Here is a 16,121-nt window from a genome sequence, read left to right as displayed (position 1 = left end):
CACCATGATTCTAGTAGTTTTGCAAGCACAATCTTCAAAAAAGCATTCCTTTAGCAGATAATCAAAGAATGAAAAGACGCAATTGAAAGCGGGGTTATTGAAGAAGACCAGAGGTAGAGAGGAAGAAGGATAAGGAGGCTCTATGTGCGCCACCACCTTGCTCTGATACCATGTGAGAAAGAAGAGATGAGAGAAGAGACAATGTACTCAAGAACTCATCAATGAACTTGATTAGAAATGAACTACAATGCTTCATATATATAGGAAAGTTCCTCCACCCTTTCCTCCACCCAAAAATGTGTGTAAATAAGAAAAAATAGAAATGAATGCTATAAATCCCAAAAATGCCTAGAGGCTAAAGAGTGTGCCACTAGCATGACACCATCTGGAGATGACACCTATCCAACATTAAACTAAAAAATAATGTGATATTTTTATCTCTCCTCTCTCTTGGATCAAACCGAATCAAACTAGGTCCAAATCTGGTCCAAGTTCAACCAAACTGAATCTGGAAAATTCTAGAAATCAGTTGGTCTTGGTTAGAGCCTCCCTCTCCTATAAATAGAACCTGAGCCCTTTGTAAAAAAATAGGAGAATTATACTATGCCAAAATTATGCTAAAATAATGATAATTTTTACTATTCTCTAAAATTCTCTCCAAATTGAAGAAATTGGAGCTTCCCTCCTTCTTCAATCTCCATTGGTGGCTCCATCAACATACAAAACCAATTGATTGGTTGGGGGCCTCTACCGCCCGTGATCAAGCAATTTGTAAGGTAAAAGATGAATTTTGATCTTTTTCTATTATTTCTCAATGTTTCTCTCTTCTCAACCCCTGTCAAGCTTGAGAAGCTTAATTGGAATGGCTTAATTGATGAATGGTAGTAAGGAAATACATAAATTCCCATTTATGCTTAATTTTAATGGTTTTTATGTTTTTGTCTTCTCTAAAATAAATATGATGTTATGCCTCATTGAAAAAAGGCATTTCCCTCTCTTCTTTAGTAAATCCAACCATTCTTTATCCTAGATGAATGATTAATGGATAAAATCAAGTTTTTCATAATGTTTCTCTTAAATAAGTAGAAAATGTTTACATTAGAATGATTTAAATACTCTTGGTGAAATTCTAATTAATTTTAGAGAGTTAGAAATTGAAAATGGTCAGCCATACAAAGGAGGTTATGGCAAAATTTTCTCAAATTGTGTAAAATAAGTTTTACTTTTTATTATTATTCAAAAAGAGTAATTCCCATCGTATATGTATTCTTAAAGTGTTATTTTTCATCCTAGGTCTAGAAAAATGCATACTAAAAACATTTTATTAAAAAAGTATTACTTTCTTTAGAACTATGCATAGAAGGAAGCATATTGAAATTGTTATTTTGATTATAAAAGTGTTATTTTCATCATAAATAATTTTTATGCATAAAAGAAATTCTTTTATATTAAAAGAGTGATTTTTATCATAAATGATTTGTATCATAAAAGATTTTTTTATATTAAAAGTGTTATTTTTATCATAAATAATTTTTATGCATAAAAAATGGATGCATAAAAGAAATTCTTTTATATTAAAAGAGTGATTTTCATCATAAATGATTTGTATACATAAACATATGCATAAAATATATTTTTTTAAATTAAAAGAGTGATTTTCATCATAAATAATTTTTATGCATAAATTAGATGCATAAAAGAAATTGTTTTATTATAAAAGCGTGACTGTCATCAGAATTGAATTTATGCATAAATAGATGCATAAAAGAAAGTTTTTATTTTAAAAGAGTTATTTTTCATTGGATTTAGTTTTTATGCATGGGAAGATGCATAAGAGAAATTCTTTTATCCTAAAAGTTTATTTCCTACTAAATTGGATTTATGCATGGAAAGATGCATAAAGAATTTATTTTAATCCAAAAGTGTTATTCTCATCAATTTTGATTTTATGCATAAATAGATGCATAAAGAATTTTATTTTTAATTCAAAAGAGTTATTTTCATCAATTTTTATTTTATGCATAAATAGATGCATAAAGATTTTATTTTTAATTCAAAAGAGTTATTTTCATCAATTTTGATTTTATGCATAGAAAGATGCATAAAAGATTTATTTTTATTTCGAAAGTATTATTTTCATTGAAATTGAATTTATGCATAGATAGATGCATAAAAGATTTATTTTTATTTTGAAAGTGTTATTCTCATAAAAATGGAATTTATGCATAGTAAAATGCATAAAAGGTTTTTTTTAATTCAAAAGTGTTATTTTCCTTAAAATTGAATTTATGCCTGAATAAATGCATATTCCTACTAAAGTTTTCTTTATGCCTAATTAGATGTGTAAAGAAATTTTCTATCAAAAATTTAGAATTCTCTTACATTCTATAAATAGATGTGATGAGATGTGATAGGAATCAAATTGATGTAGATGGATGAATGGATGATGTGGTTGATGTGTGAATGATGTAGATTAATGTAGATTGATGTATGGATGATGTGGTTTGATGTGTGAATGATGTGGATTGATGTAGATGGATGAATGGATGATGTGGTTTGATGTGTGAATGATGTAGATTAGTGTAGATGGATGTATGGATGATGTGGTTTTATGTGTGAATGATGTGGATTGATGTAGATGGATGAATGGATGATGTGGTTTGATGTGTGAATAATGTAGATTAATGTAGATTGTTGTATGGATGATGTGGTTTGATGTGTGAATGATATGGGATGATGTAGATGGATGTATGGATGTGGATGTATGAATGTGGATCTGGATGTATGGATGTGAATATGGATGTGTATGTATGAATGTGGATGTGGAAGTGGATATATGAATGTGGATGTGGAAATGGATGTGTGGATGTATGAATGCGGATGTGGAAGTGGATGTATGAATGTAGATGTGGATGTGGATGTATGAATGTAGATGTGGATAAGGTAATCCTAAGTTTTGGATGCTACAGGTTTTCAGTAATGAATTCCAGCAGGTTTTCAGTGGTTTTTCTGCGGTAAAGATTCTAAGTGTTCAAATTAAGTGAAAATTCAAGATTGAGTTGTCAATTAGTTAGTATACTCAAAGGAAGCCTTTAAGTGTGTAGATGGACATGCAAATCAAAATTTGATTTTAAAAAAAGTAAAACGTGACCTATTTTTAGAGTCGACTTTCACATACAGCTCATTTTAGCGATTCCGTCCATGCTGAGTTGTAGACCGCACATGTTCTTGTAATTTTAAGTATCCACCCACAAGACTAGTTTCTGATATTTTTGCGCGAAGTTATACCAGTAGATCTGAGAGGCTTGTCAAATCTTTAAACAGTTCTTCCACAAATTATGGAGAGTATACATGGATTCCCAATCAATCAAGGTATTAGAAAATATATCAGGGAAGGATACAAACACTCTTTTTAATATTTTTCTTTAAATTATTTTGATATTCGATAAATAAATCGATAAGTGCTTATATGAGAGAGTCCGAGTCGATATAGGGCATGCTTAACGATGAGTAATTCTTGACTTTATTAATTATACATGATCACTTTACTCTATATGACTTATAGAATAAACACTTTTAGAGATAAAGAAGTTTGTGACTAGATTTTAGGTATAACCTTCATTAGGGGCTATTTTACAAAGCATTTATCTTTCCATGTGTTTAGAATCAAATTTTTACATAAAGACAAAAGTTTTAGACGACAGAAAACTCTACAAGAGTGTATAAGATGCTAGAAAGCCAAATCTATTTCGTGTTTGAGTTATTCAAGTGTAAAGTGGGGCACTTGGTTGTTTTTGAGTGTCATGCTGAAAACACAACTTTGGCTATTTTAAATTCTCTCAAAGAGACCTTAGAGCTCATTTTTAGAGAACCATCACTGAGACGTGCTTTGTAGAGCATTAGAAGTCCTAAAACTCTGTAGTTTTGACTTTTCTCTAATTCCAAATAGATTGAAAAATATTACTCTCCCAAAGAAACCAGTTGTTAGGCTTTGCCTTAGAAATTGCTATTAAGATTGACTATCTTCTCTATATAAGAACACAAAGTCCCCTTCTTTGAATTCCAATGGCCTTCAATGTGCATCTTCATAATGCTTCATCTTCTCTTGAGAGTTCTTGATGCTCTCTTCGCATGTTTGAAAAAGATTTTACATTCTTTCCATTTCCTCCCTTGCATATGGATTTGTATTCTCTTTCTTGAATTCTATGATTGGTACATGCACCTTGTAACCATACATAGCCTCAAAATGTGACATTGCAATACTACTATGATAGGTCCTATTGTAGGCAAATTTCACCAAATGCAACCAATCATCCCAGGCATGTTGCATTTCATAGCAATAATGCTTCAAGTAAGTCTCAAGACACGTATTGACCCTCTTGGTTTGACCATCGGTTTCCAGATGATAGGCTGTACTACTAGAAGTAATCTTAGTGGCCATGCTATCAAACAATGTATGCCAAAATGTGCCCATAAACTTCACATCTCAATCACTCACTATTTTATGCGGCAAACCATGAAACTTGAACACATTTTTCATGAATTGGTGTGCCCCATAGATGCCAAGTGTCTAACTTTTGCTTTTGGTACAAAATGGGTAGCTTTTGTTAACTGGTCAATTACCACATAGCTTTTGTTAACTGGTCAATTACCACATAGCTTTTGTTAACCGATCAATTACCACAAATGGGTAGCTTTTGTTAACCTGTCAATTACCACATAGATGCTATCTCATCCCCTTTTGGTAGAAGTCAAGCCAGTAATGAGATCCATAGCAATATGCATCCATTTACCCTTGGAAATAGGTAAAGGCTGAAGCAAATCATCGGGCTTGTGTGTGGGATTCTTGTTGAGTTGATAAGGCATACACTTAGCAACATATTCTTTGACTTCTCTCTCCATTGGCCTTTCCAATGAAAACTTTTCCTTATGGCATTAGAGGTTTTTAACAAAACCAAATGTCCCACCATGGGAGTAGAATGCATCTCATCCATGACCTTTTTTGTTGAAGGATGAGTGGGTTACAAGATACACCCTTTCCTTGTGATAGAGGAGACCATTTTGTAACTAAAAATGAGGTAAATCATCACAAATAGCATGCTGTAATTTCTAACTATTTGTGAAGCCTCATAAGCAAGCATATATTCCTCTTGAATATCCTTAATCCAATCATTATGCACTTCCGTGGTGGCTGATAAAGAACATGTCCACATTCTCGATAGTGAATCCTCGATAGTGAATCCCCCACCACATTTGCCTTTCCCTTCATATATAAGTGATCTCAAATTTATATTGTTGAAGGATAGCCAACCATCTTCTTTGCTTAGGTGAGAGCTTTGGTTGTGATAGGAAGAGTTGAAGAACCCTATGGTCACATCGCACATAAAACTTGCTTCCATAAAGATAGTGATGCCATTTTGAAATGTACCCCGAATTTTGTTCTATGTTGTAACACAAAATTTCCTAAATCATATAGAAAACAAAATCACTCATACTTTAGAAAAATAAATAGTTTTTCAATAAATCATATTCGTTTGCAAAATTCAAAGTAACAATAATATTCTTCAATACAAAAATCTAAGAATCATAGAGAAAATCACCAACAAAAAATCTAGACAATAGGGCCTTTCTCTGATGCTCATCCACCCAACCACTCTGGATGTTCGCCGCTATCCTGGGTATTCCTCTAGTGAATCATGTCCACTCTGGGTTCTACCAAATGGCTCCTAGAGGGCATAAATCACAATCTCTATTCGGCGTTCCCTGTCTAAGGCCCGAACCTCAAAATCTCTCTCTCTCTCTCTATCCTGCACAAAAAATCCTCAAGTCTCTAGAAGAAGACAAAAAAAAACAGTCCACGAGAATTAGTAGATTATCATGCACAAAATCATCAAAGATAGAAAATATTTTCTAAAAACATGCATTCGAACCAAATACTGGAAAGTGGTGTCAGTTCGTGAATACCGCCACCCTATGCAGAATCTCCCAATTATCTAAACACGGACTTTATTCCTCCTGTGTGATGAACTAAATTTCTTTATTCCTCTCTCTGACAAATGAAGTTATCTACACCCTCATGCGAGGCCGTTACTAAACGTTAAGGGTCAAAATTGGTGTTTGGGCCCCATTTCAGGCGCTTGTTGCGGTTATATTTATTATGTAAACCCCCATATGAGTTTCCTTTAGGCTAAACCACTCACTACTATGACCCTCTTATACATTATCTAACATGGTTAAGTATAGAATAGAAATTGCATACAAATGATGGCACAAAATATGCATAAAAAGTCTCAAAATTGACCCAAAATCGACATATCTAAATTACTAAATTTTTTACCAAACTTAATCTTTTATGTCCTCAGTATTTCCTACTTTTCAACATTGAATATAGACGCTAAAAATCACCAAATCAAATGGATATAAAAATACGTACATATGAGTACGTTACACATTTCTTGATTGCATGCAAAATAGAAATCATCTCTTAGTCATACACATGCATCTCCATCACTTTGTCATCAAGTTTGCGGATTTCATAAGAAATGACCCCATGATCTTAATACAAAAAGGAACCAATGCCTCTTCCACATGCATCCACTCTAATAGTGAAAGGCTTGGAGAAATACGGGCATACCAAGAGAGGTTCCAAAGTAATCATTCTTTTAATATCATCAAAACTCTTAATTTTGTGCCATTACATCCCAAAAGAATGTCTCTTTCCTCAACTTATCTTTCAAAGGAGCCACTATATGTGCATACTTTTCAATGAACCGGTGATAGAATGATGAGAGACCTAAGAATCCCCTCACTTGAGTGAGATTGGTGGGAGTAGGCCAATTCTTCACACAATCCACCTTCTTGGGGTCCACCTTTATGCCACCAATGCTCACAATGTGACCAAGGTATTCCACCTCTTTTTCCATGAATGTACACTTGGTTTCTTTAGCATACAATTTGGTGTCTGCCAATGCATCAAATACCTTCTTCACATGAACCAAGTGCTCCTCTTCACTTTTTCTATACATCAATATGTAAAAAAAAACACCAATACAAACCTAAAGAGGAATGGCTATAGCACTTTGTTCCTCAATGCTTGAAAAGTGGCCGGTGCATTACATAAACCAAACGGCATCACCATGAAATGATACAAAACTCTTTCGGTAAGAAATGCCTTCTTATGCTCATCCCCACTTTTCATTATTATTTGGTGGTAACTGGACCGCAACAAGTCAATCTTGGTGAAGAACTTGGCACCCTTCAATTCATCTAAGCAATCATTAATTCTTGGAATTGGGTACCTATTCTTGATGGTAATTTTGTTAACATCTCCATAATCTATGCGCATTCCAAAAGTCCCATCCTTCTTCTTCACCAATAAAACTTGCGATAAAAATGGTGATTGACTTGGTTCCACCCAACCAATATCAATGAGCTCTTTAACTTGCGTTTCCACTTCATCTTTCACCACTTTGAAGACCTGTATGGAGGTTTGTTGACCGGCCTTGCATTTGGCTCCAACTCAATGGCATGATCAATCTCCTTCATTGGTGGCAAGCACTTGGGCATATGAAACACATCTTCATACTCTTTAAGTAACTTCTTCATAACCTCATGTGTAATTTTTCTCTCTTTTTCATTGTCCTCATCCTTATTACAAAGCTACAAAACATATATATAGCCACTCTTATTGAACTCCTTCTTGAGTTGTGTGCTATTGATCAAGGTTAACTTTGAGGTGCCAAAACCATGCAATGTAATGGTCTCCTTCCCATGCATAAACCTCAACAAACCTTGTTGAAAATTATGGACAAGGTTCCAAGAGTTGATAGCCAATCACACCCCAAAACCATATCGATCGGCCCCATATCAAGCACCAACAATTCAGCTTTACAAGTGTACTCTTTTGAGAGCATCAATTTCACATTTATGAAAATCATTATGCAATCCTTGCTATCGACGTTTGCTACTTTAACGTTTTTCTTGCCAATGCATCTGGGTATAATTTCAGATTTCCCAATGATTTGTAGTTCACATAACTATGTATGCTACCGCTCTCCACCAACACAAATGCATCTCTTACCTTGACCTTATCCTTGAATCTCAATGTATGTTCCCCTTTGCAAACGACATAAGATTCATTGGATATGGAACAAAGAGAAACATTGTGTTCATATGCATTTGTAGCACTCAAAGTATGAGGTAAGCCATCATTATAGTCGTGAAGATCACCAAGAGAACCACACCGGGGTCAAAACAAAACTCCCCATCCGATTCTAAAGAATAATCAGCATCCGCAAGCTCGCATGACTCCTCAAATGGCTCCAATTCTTTGTCATTAGTGTCATCCACTACTTTCGAATAAACCATATTCATCTTGACATGGTGGGCTTTGCACTCCTTCTTCCAATGGTCCTTGCTATACTTCCCACCACATTTGTAGCATAGGTTTTTGTCCTCATCTCATTAATGCAGTTCTCCTTCACAAATTTGGTCTTGGTGACCCCATCATTAGTTGGCTTTGTACCCACTTGTGAGGGATTTTGAGAAGTATTTCCACTTTTTGAAAGCACCCACATTGTATGGTTTACCACCACTACCAAAGATGGTAGGGAATTTGGGTACAATGGGAGTGGTAAGAGATGACTTTGTGAAAGCATTTGACTCATAATCCAAACGATGGTTCACCCATGTATTTCCATACTTTTCTTCGTATACTTCAGCCAAGATCATTGCATTCTTCAGAGTTTTTGGTCTTTGTGCCTTCACATCCATTCCAATTGCATTCTTTAAGCCCTTAATATACTTGACTATTTTGAATTCCTCACTAAACCCTTCAACATGAAGCAGAAGTTTGAGAAACTTATGTGTATACTCCTTCACACTCATGTATCTTTTTTGTAGATCTTCCCATTCACAAACCATTTTGTTCTTGTGCATCTTGGAAGTGAATGTATCTCTCATATCTTCTTTGAAAAAGCATCCCAACTTGTGGCCTCATAACCTTGTGATTGGAGATGTCTCCACCATGCATGAGCATACTCTTTCAAGTGTAAAGTGGAAAATTAAACCATAGCTTTTTCACTTCGAGGGTTTATCTCAAAATAAAGATCCAATTTGTTCACCCACTCCTCGAAGGCATCATTATTAGTGCCTCCACCGCTAAAGTTTGAGAGGATGATCTTATTCTTCACACCCTTGAATTCATCTCCATTCGCATGATGGTCACCATGCCTATGCATAGGCCCATCCATATAATGATTGTAATCCTTAAACTCACCAAAGAAATCTTCCTCAACATGAGGTCTTGAAGCACTGCCTTGATGAATGTTCCCTTTGAATGGATTCACTATACAACACGTCGGGGGCCACAACAACATTTTCTACAGTGCTTTTTTTGTAAAGAGATCGGGGATTCTGTTTGCTACCCCGTAGTAGCGAAATTTCACTGCTCATCTCAGCAACGCTCCTAGCGGTAAAATTTTGCTGCTCCACAGCATTTGTATAGCAACAAAATTTTGATGTTGTACTATGATTTCACTCTAAACAACGAAGATAGCAACAAAATTACACTGTTATTTTTATTGCATGAAATTCCAGAGAGTTGTTGGATGCTGAATTCTAAAAATACATCTCACGTGCACAGAAAATGATATATAGTTTTAAAAAATCATCCATCAAAACCTTTGGAGCCATGTTTTGAGATTTTTTTTTGAAAACTTTTGAGAAGCGAAACAATGTGAAGATCATGAATCTATCCCATCTTATTATAAATCCATATGTGTTGCTTCATCAATGTCTATATCTAATGGAAGCTCAATGAAAAGATAGGGTTCTATATAAATATCAATATCACTATCATGATCTAATGAAGCATTGTCATGATTTTTTGATAGATGACTCATCATCTTCTTTCGATTGATGTTCCTCATGCTCTTCATCGGCCCTGTCCAAAATGTTTTCTTCATCATCTTCTTCCAATGAGCCGATTTAAGGTAGTGCTTGCACCTCATCTAGAGATTCGGCCTCCACATCTAAATCTTGAAAGATATGTTTTGAATTAGGGGAAACTTGTATAACATACCACTACTTTGGATCAATTTGATCGGCGTGAAACACAACCTAATATCACAAAGTAAAGGGGTTACACTTTTATTATACTACATCAAGATTTAATCTGGGATTGGTTTGGTTACTAACCTATTGACAGTGTTGAGGTAGTATGAAGCTATCTTTTTCATCATTCCAAAACTTGGTGAAATCAATTTGGAAGAACCCATTTGGATGTTTCTTCACGGTTGCTCGAGCACCTCTATATATCACCTTGAACCATTTGACATCAAAGATGAATAGATTATGCTCTAAATCCAACCTCAAGAATATATTGAATAGTTCCACAATACTCAAGATTGTCCTCTATGACATTGGTATCATGTCTACTTGCTCGAATTTCTTGCTCAAAAGTTGCCATCAAACCACAATCAAATGTGTTTCTTTTGGAATCCACACGCTCTTGCGAAAGTGCCTTCCCTCTTACCATATTGCATTATATAGTTTTTACTAACATTAAACAAAAGCATGACATTTAGTATTATATATAGTGCATTAAACAAAATATATACGTGAGGAAGAGACAAATAATATACTTACTTGATGGTCACATCCTCTTGCATACTCATGCTCTTCTCTTGTGATCATCTCTCCATTTTGCGATGCCATCGATATTGCAATACTAAGCCATTCCATATTGATCACATTTGGTAGAGGCTCCAAGCTAGGTGAGAATGGCAAGCATCTATTTGCTCTTCTGAAAGATCATCTCTCATCCTTTTGTTTGCATCCTTGTATCTCCCAATCCACTTCTCCATGATGGGACTATTTAGAATGGAGAATGTATTCATCTTGTGGCATAATGCTTCATCTAGTCTTCGTAGCCTTTCTTTTCCCTGAGGCACATTAGTGATTAGTCGGTCATCCTCCTTATCACTCCATAATCGTGGCATGGAAGGATCTATGCGAGATAGATGGTTTGAGATATACACAAGATACTTTTGCTTTAACCATCCCTCTGCCATGCTTTTTTCTGGCCTTGCTCTTTGTCTCACAAAAAGTCCTTCAAGGTTTTCATAAACCTTTCAAGGAAAAACATCCATCGAACATGAACAACACCACCACAATGCCACTTCATCAACCGAATGCACCACAAGATGCAATTGGCTAGTGAGAATTGTTCTAGGAAAGTTGTCCTCAATCATACACACTACCTCAGTAGCATTGAGACGAGCCATCTCAATGGATGTACAGGATGCATCTCCTTTAAGGATATGTACCTACATACATAGCAATTATGTGTACTATTTACCAATACATAGCTTGTGAGTGCATGAAAATTCCAAATAAGCAATATAACTTAGTGAATTGAAGAGAAGATTCATACCTCACCAAGCTTCCCATTTTGCAAATACCCTCTCTCACCTTCTTGTCTCCACAACCAGCTATAGCAATTGGAAGAATAAACTATGCATAGAAAAAAATGCAAGTTGGTATATGAGCTTATAAATTATGTACCATAAAGAGAAAATGAAAAAGTGAATATTTATATAACTATAATATCTTGTGCCAATCATGTGTCTTGAGGCCATATAATTGTTCCTCTCCTTTCTTTTTGGTCTTTGTGAAGGCACCCTTCAATGAATGCATTACACAGACACAGGCATGGTTCCATCAAACCTTTTCACATACACAAAGTTAATCTTTTATACAATTTATTTTTCGTATATTTTAATCTTATATGCATGATGCGGAATTATAGTTGGGCCAATTGATGCCATGGGGGAAGACTACCCCACTTGGCCAGTCAACGTCGTGGGGGCAATAAACCCCACTTGCTCAGTTGGGGCAGAACATGCCTTTGATAGCCGCAGGCCAATTGGTGCAAGCCCATCATGATATGGTTGTGATGAGCCTACACGACCTTCCTCTACTAGACCCACCCCTGCTCTCTCACGTCCGTCTTCACCACAACAACAACGTAGTAGGGAGTCTGGGGGGTAGTAGACATGCTAGCAGGGGGCGAAGGGGGGGGGGATAACTTTTTCTTTGGCAAAAGCAGACATTGGTATCATGTCTACTAGCTCTACTTTCTTGCTCAAAAGCTACCATCGCATCATAATCAGATGTGTTTCTTTTAGAATCCACACACTTTGGACAAAAGTACCTTCCCTCTGACCATATTGCATTATATAGTTTGTACTAACATTGAACAAAAGCATGATATTTAGTATAGTGCATTAAACAAGGTATGTAACAATCGAAGCATGAGACAGAGATCAAAAATGTAGTTATAGCTTGAGGGTCACATCCTTGTGCTCTGATCTTGTGATCATCTCTCCATTTTTTGATGCCATCATACGAAGACATGTCATATTAATCACATTTGATATAGGTTCTAAGCTAGGCGGGAATGGCAAGTGTCTATTTGCTCTTCTGAAAGCTCATCTCTCATTCTTTTTTCATCTTGATTGAATTCTTGTATCTCCCAATCCACTTCCTCATGATGGGATTATTTAGAATGCAGAATGTATTCACCTTTTGGCATAATGCTTCATCCAGTCTTTGTTGCCTTCCTTTTCCTTGTGGCACATTAGTGATTAGTCGATCATCCTCCTCATTGCTCTCCATAGCATGGAAGGATCTATGCGAGAGTGTAACGTACCCATATGTACGTATTTTTAGATCCATTTTATTTGGTGATATTTAGCATCTACATTCAATGTTGAAAAGTAGGAAATAATTAGAGGAAATAAAAGATTAACTTTGGTTACAAATTTAGTAATTTAGATATGTTGATTTTGGGACTTTTTATGCATGTTTTGTGGTGTCATTTGTATGCAATTTCTATTCTATACTTAACCATGTTAGATAATGTATAAGAGGGTCATTGTGAGTGGTTTAGCCTAAAGGAAACTCATATAATTTAGGGATTTACATAATAAATATAATCGCACAATGATTGTCCAAAACGGGGGTCGGGACACCAATTTGACCGTTAATTTTTAGTAACGGCCTCGCATGAGGGTGTAGATAACTTTATTTATCAGAGAGAGACGAATAAAACAAAGTTAGTTCATCACAGGATGATTAAAGTCCGTGTTCAGATAATTGGGAGATTCCGCATGGGGTGCCCGGTATTCGCGAACGAATCTGACCACTTTCCAGTGTTTAAAAAAAACGTATCTTCTCTAATTTGGTTCAATTGCATGTTTTTAGAAAAGATTTTCTATCTTTGATGATTTCTTGCAAGATAATCTACGAATTCTCATGGGCTGTTTTTTTGGGGCTTCTTCCAGAGCCTTGAGGATTTTATGTGCGGGATAGAGAGAGAGAGAGAGAGAGAGAGAGAGAGAGAGAGAGAGAGAGAGAGAGAGAGAGAGAGAGAGAGAGAGAGAGAGAGATTTTGAGATTCGGGCCAGCCCTCCTTATAAAGGGAACGCTGGACAGATATTGTCATTTATGCCCTCTGGGAGCCATTTCGTAGAACCTAGAGTGGACGATATTTACTAGAGGCATACCCAGGATAGCCATGACGTCTAGAGTGGTGGTTGGGTGGACGGGCATCGGAGAAAGGCCCTATTGGCTAGATCTTTTGTTGGTGATCTCTCTCTGATTTTTAGATTTTTGTATTAACAAATATTACTACTGCTTTGGATTTTGCAAACGAATATGATTTATTAAAAAACTCTTCGTTTTTCTAAAGTATGAGTGATTTTGTTTTCTGTATGAGTTGGGAAATTTTGTGTTAGAACATAGAACAAAATTTGGGTACGTTTCAGTTAGTATCAGCAGAGAATGTAATGTACTCATATGTATGTATTTTTAGATCCATTTGATTCGGTGATATTTAGCATCTATATTCAATGTTGAAAAGTAGGAAATACTTAGAGGACATAAAAGATTAACTTTGGTCACAAATTTAGTAATTTAGATATGTCAATTTTGGGACTTTTTATGCATGTTTTGTGGTGTCATTTGTATGTGATTTCTATTCTATAGTTAGCCATGTTAGATAATGTATACGAGGGTCATAGAGTGAGTGGTTTAGCTTAAAGGAAACTCATATGATATGGGGGTTTACATAATAAATATAATCGCAATAACGAGCGCCCGTGAGACGGGGCTCAGACACCAATTTGACGCTTAATTTTTAGTAACAGCCTCGCATGAGGGTGTAGATAACTATATTTGTCAGAGAGATGAATTAAAGAAAGTTAGTTCATTATAGGATGAATAAAGTCCGTGTTCAGATAATTGGGAGATTCCACATGGGGTGGCAAGTATTCGCGAAACGATTCTGACACCACTTTCTAGTGTTTAAAAAAAACATATCTTCTCTAATTTGGTTCAAATGTATGTTTTTAGAAAAGATTTTCTATCTTTGATTTCATGCATGATAATCGACTAATTTTGATGGGGTGTTTTTTTTTGGGTTTCTTTCAGAGCCTTGAGGATTTTCTATGTAGGAGAGAGAGAGAGAGAGAGAGAGAGAGAGAGAGAGAGAGAGAGAGAGAGAGAGAGAGAGAGAGAGAGAGAGAGAGATTTTGAGATTCAGGTCGGCCGTCTTTATATAGGGAACATCGGACAGAGATTCAGGTCGGGAACATCGGACAGAGATTGTGATTTATGCCCTCCTCTGGGAGCCATCTGGTAGAACCCAAAGTGAATGAGATTTACTAGAGACATACTCGAGATAGCCGCAACGTCCAGATTGGTGGTTGAGTGGACGGGCATTGGAGAACAGCCCTATTGGCTAGATCTTTTGTTGGTGATTCTCTCTATGATTTTTAATTAAATGAAAAACTCTTTGGTTTTCTGAAGTATGAGTGATTTTGTTTTCTGTATGAGTTGGGAAATTTTGTGTTAGAACATAGAACATAATCTGGTTACGTTTCAGTTGGTATCAAAGAACGTAACGTTCTCATATGTACGTATTTTTAGATCCATTTGATTTGGTGAAATTTAGCATCTATATTCAATGTTAAAAAGTAGGAAATACTTAGATTACATAAAAGATTAAGTTTGGTCACAAATTTAGTAATTTAGATATGTCGATCTTGGGACTTCTTATGCATGTTTTATAGTGTCATTTGTATGCGATTTCTATTATATACTTAACTATGTTAGATAACGTATAAGAGGGTCATAGTGAGTGGTTTAGCCTAAAGGAAACTCATATGATATGGGGGTTTACATAATAAATATAATCGCACGAGCGCTCAAAACAATGGCGCCCGAACGCCAATTTGACCCTTAATTTTTAGTAACGGCTTAACATGAGGGTGTAGATAACTTTATTTGGCAGAGAGACGACGTAAAGTAAGTAAGTTCTTCACAAGATGAATAAAGTTCGTGTTCAGATATTTGGGAGATTCCGCATGGGGTGGCCAGTATTCACGACATGAATCTGACACCACTTTCAAGTGTTCAAAAAAAAATGTATCTTCTCTAATTTTGTTTGAATTCATGTTTTTAGAAAAGATTTTCTATCTTTGATTATTTCGTGCATGATAATCGACTAATTCTCGTGGGCTATTTTTTTTGGGCTTCTTCGAGAGCGTTGAGGATTTTTTGTGTAAGATAGAGAGAGAGAGAGAGAGAGAGATTTTGAGATTCGGGCCAGCTATCCTTATACAGGGAAGGCCAGACAGAGATTGTGATTTATGCCCTCTGGGAGACATTTGGTAGAACCCAGAGTGAATGAGATTTACTAAAGGCATACCCGGGATATCCGCGATGTCAAGGTGAATAATAGGAAGATTCATAAGCGAATGGAGCTAATGGCCTTGGTAGATACCAGCTGGGAGGCTGAGGGTATATCGATAAGTTAATGAACTTCTCTTGAAGAATACCTTGCAAGCTTCCTTTTCAAATCATTTTGTAAAATCTTTTATGATTTACCAATTAAAAGTGCAATGTGTATTTTAATCTATTTTCTTGGATTGTAGAAAGTTGTCCCATGCAGGGATTTAATATTCACGTGATCACAAGATTTTTTGTGATAATAACACATGTGAACAAGTTATTCACATGTTCTCATGTTACCGTTCACAAATTAACAGGTCACTTGC

This window comes from Cibotium barometz, chromosome 12 (assembly GCF_041138505.1).
Source record: "Cibotium barometz isolate CiBa-2024 chromosome 12, ASM4113850v1, whole genome shotgun sequence".
Lineage (NCBI taxonomy): Eukaryota > Viridiplantae > Streptophyta > Polypodiopsida > Cyatheales > Cibotiaceae > Cibotium > Cibotium barometz.
Note: the sequence above shows the minus strand (reverse complement) of the source record.